Here is a 4,464-nt window from a genome sequence, read left to right as displayed (position 1 = left end):
GATTATTTTCCCCAGGTAAATGCTGCACGTTTTAAAATTAGAAGCAACAGATAACTCCTTATTCTTTTTGTACCCTCATATTTAGAAAAAGGAAAAAAAAACACTCTGCTTTTTAGTGTCCAAATGCAGCATATTGAAGCATGTCTTTTTTTTTTTAAGCATGTCTTCTTTTACTATTATTTTTGGTGTGTGTCAGTAAATCTCTGTTTGGAGACACTAACATATCTGGAACAAGAGGTGCATTGCAAAGTGGACTGGGGAAGGGAACAGGGAGGCAGAGGGAAGAAAATGTGCAATAATGCGTGAATAAGAAAAAATAAAATATATTTTAAGCGTTAGGGTATGATGCTCAGTTCTTGGGACTTAAAATTCACAGTCTCTGGTTCTGATTTGATACCTTAAACTTCAGCATTTCTGTTACAGCATTTCAAACTAGGGTTTTAAAAATAAAAATCTGTGTGAGAGGTAAAGTTAGGTACCAAATTGCCTCAATCAGATGAGCCAGTTTTATATGGATTTAAACCAACCTGTAACCTGAGTCATGCACCGCTGCTATTATTAGAATAATAGGGAAGGGGAAGGGCACCTTCTGTTGACTGGGCCTGGATGGCCTGCAGCTGCCATGCTGGGAATCGGGGCACAGGTGTGCTTTAAAGTGCAGTGATTAGAATCCCTCTAAAGCTGTTACATGACTCTTTCATATTTAGATCATCTTACCTACTCAGTGCCACTTGGGCTATCAGAGAATAATGGAATATTCTTATGTCAAATGGCTTTTAGAGGGCTAGAATCTAATGGGGGGGCTCCCCTACCCCCCACCCCACTAGCCTAGCAGCTGTGGTCTTAGTGAGAAACTGGTGTGTATGTGTGTGTGTGTATTGATGGAATTCCTGCATGTCATGCAGGGGACATGAGTTTGATTCCCAGCCAGTGCACCGTATTTGTAACCATAACCCATGTGTGAGTGGAGGCTTGTGTGTTGCGATGGTTATAAACTGGTTTCTTCAGAGCTTGTAGATCCAAGTGGACGAGGAAGAAAGGCTTGGTGATCTGCTTCCAAGAATTGCCCAGTGAGATGCTGTGTATCATGTGGTCCAGTCCCTCGTGCATGGGTTCACCCTGAATCAGGATCCCGCTCTACAGCAGCTGAGGACAGACGAGCGACAGACCAAGCCTGTGCTCTGGAAAGAACGATGGGTGCAGGCAGCCGTTGACAGGTCGTCCATACCCTTGTTCTGCTACATTTTCCATTTCCCTAACAGGATCTTGATCTTGTTCTGTGTTTTAGCTTATTCTTGAAGGTGTTCTTGGGTGAGACTGGGAGTAGGGACGGGCACTGGCCCTGGCTCCATGGGGCATATCTTGATTGATCCAGTTGTGTGAGCCCATTTCCCTTACCACGCGGTTGATGTAATGTAATGAGGACGTGTCTGCTGCAGCATCTGAGGAAGATAATCCTTGTGGATAAGGGGAGGCGATGTGGGGGACGTTGCCTCTCCCCTTTCTCTGAACACTGTTCTGTCTGCAGGTACACTGTGTCTGCTGGCCTCTTCTGGTGCCCTGAGGAGGACCAGGCTGAAGGCCGGGCTTTGACACTGCATGTGACTGAGTGGAAAGGACCTGACTTGAACTCTGGGCGAGGCCTGGTCTATCTGCCACATGTCTCATAAACTTCCATAAACTGTATCATCATTATGAGGGAGAGACGTTTAGTCACATAAATGAGAGTCACCACGTGTACCTCTGGCCTTAATGCTGGGTCAACCGTAGTGTCCTTTGCCACCTGACCTGTTGTTTTATGAGTCTCTTGAATCATTACTTTGCTGTGTTCTCTAACCTGTATCTTGTTCATCTGCTTATGCTCATTCTCTTAAGTATTTGCGGAAACCGGAAAATACATCTAAGTGAAAGAAATGCTCACATGGGTGCCCTGTAAACCTGAACGTATTCTGTGAAGTTCACTACCTCCTCCTCTGTTCCCCAGATTCGCCCTTTGCCCGTGCAGGGAGTGCTTTTTGCCACGTTTGAGCGCCCTGGCCTGGCTTCCCCTGCCCCTCCTGCTCTGTCACTGTGGGCATTTTGTTGAAAAGTCAACCTGTGTCCTCCTTTTGGGGAAATGCTCCCTCCCAAGACTGTTGCCTCTGGTTGGAAATGTAGATGAGGTGAACTGTGAAGCAGTAATCAGTTTGGCTAGTAGGTGTGGAATGAAATGAAATCACATGTATTTTGAAGTGATGGCCTAGTGGGTAAAGAGTTGTGGTGCTAACACAAAGTCAGGTGGTTCGAATACACCAGACACTTGTTGGGAGAAAAATGGTCAGTCTTCTCTCCTGCAGTTTACAGTCTCTGAAAACATACTATGTCAGTTCCAACTTGACAGTGTTCACACACACACACACACACACACACACACACACACACACACACGGAGAACCTTCGACAGAAAGCTGTTTCTTTCAGGAGGTGAAATACTTGTAATTGTTGTTAGGCGTTGTTGAGTTGGAACCAACTCATAACTGACCTCCCAGCAAGTTTTCAGAGGCCGTCATTCGCACAAGAGGACGCTGTCCATCCTCCTGCAAAGTAGCTGGTGGATTCGAACACCGTGCCTTTGAGTTTGCAGTGCAGCTTCTTACCATTAGGCCACCAGAGCTCCCTGAATGAGAACCGGAAAAACCTTTTAAATGTCAGCCAGTTGTTCCTTATTGCCCCTACCCTCCAGTGGGACAGGCCTGTCATTTCATGGGCCACTTGAATTGTCAGGCTGACCCTTCCGTACTCCCTCCCACACCTGCTCCAGTGACATCTGACAGAGTGACTTGTGTATATTTCAATGATTCCATTTGACTCAGCCATTCCCTGCCGATGAACCTTCCCTCTGCTTTCAGCTGGGCACAAAGCTATTTGCCTAGGAGCAGCTATTGCAATATTTATCAAAGCGATGAGCAGTCTACATTCCTGCCATTAGACAGCTGGTTCCCTCATTCAGCGGACCACTGTGCATACCTTAAAATTAAGAGTCATCTCTGTGTGCAGGGATAAGGAATAATCCCAGTGGAATTGCTAAGCAGAAGAAGCAAAGGGCAGAACTCAGGGTAGAGTAAGATGCCTCCAAGCCAAAAAAAAAAATGTATACAAAAACTTAAGATCTGTATGCTATCAAAATTTAAGATACTTTAGATTATAAGACACTCCATTGCTTTATATGTACCTCTGAGAAGGGAAAAATGTGCTACAAAGTAATTCTAAAAGTCACCTTGATACACTGTATACTCACAGCTTTTGAGTCATAGCTGACTGTCTGGTGGACTTTCAGAGACTGTTAATTGTACAGGAAGAGACTCCTTATTTTTCTCCTTAACAGCAGCTGGTAGATTTGAACTGCTCGCCGTTGGGTTGGCAGCACAGTGAAAAAAAAATATACATCTTAGGTTGTTTTTCCATTTACCTTTTGGATTTTAAAAATCAAATGCCTATTTATTTAGTGTTAAAGAAATTAGGGACCCAGAAATTCCCATCATTGATATGTACCCCAAAGATTTGAAAGCAGAGTCTCAAAACAGAGGCTTGAACACCACTGTTCATTGCAGCACTGTTCACAAAAGTCAGCAGGTGGAAACAGCCTGAAGGCCCATCTGCAGATGAATGAATAAACATGTGGTATGTTCTGGCAGTGGGACTATGTGAGACAGAGCAGTAGTTTCAGATAGTACTTGTTGTTTAGGGAGCGCTCTCTGAGGGTCTAATGATAAAGAGTCATGCTGCCAGCCTAAAGGTTTGAATCTAATAGCTGCTCTATGGGAGAAAGATGGGCAGTTGGCTCCTGTTCAGTTTATAGCTTCTAATGTACTTGATCTGCATCAGAGAGTTGGACAATGACTAAGGATGATAAAAGGAGAATTGATGCCTTTGAGCTGTGGTGCTGGAGAAGAGTATTGAGAGTACCATGGACTGCTAGGAAAACAAACAGATTCATCCTGGAGAGGGTTAAACCAGGCTGCTCCTTGGAGGCAAGGATTCTGGGGCTCCGTCTGACATACTTTGGACATGTTGTAAGGAGGGACCGGTCCTTGGAGAGGGACATCATGCTTGGGAGGGTGGAGGGACAGCACAGGAGGGGAAGACCCTCTATGAGGTGGATTGATTCAGTGACTGGGGTAATTGCCATGGGTGTGTCAGAGCAGTGTGTCTAAATAATCCATATCCTGTTCTGTATGATAGTAGCATTAAGGATGTTCAGGGGGAGGGGAAGATTAATGATGGGGTTGTACAATTTGATGGGAGGGGTAAGGGAAGTGGAAAGAATCTGTTCTCGAAAACAGTGTATTTGAATTTTGTAAACAAACTACTGTAGAATTAAAAAAAATTAACAGGAATAAAATTATCATATTTCGTTTTCTAAAAAAAAGTTAATCAGATTAATGCACGCACTTTGATAAGTAGAGACACCATTTGATGTGATAG

Source organism: Elephantulus edwardii, unplaced genomic scaffold (genome assembly GCF_000299155.1).
Source record: "Elephantulus edwardii isolate Elephantulus edwardi_28Jun2011 unplaced genomic scaffold, EleEdw1.0 scaffold00121, whole genome shotgun sequence".
NCBI classification, from domain to species: domain Eukaryota; kingdom Metazoa; phylum Chordata; class Mammalia; order Macroscelidea; family Macroscelididae; genus Elephantulus; species Elephantulus edwardii.
This window is presented reverse-complemented; position numbering follows the sequence as displayed.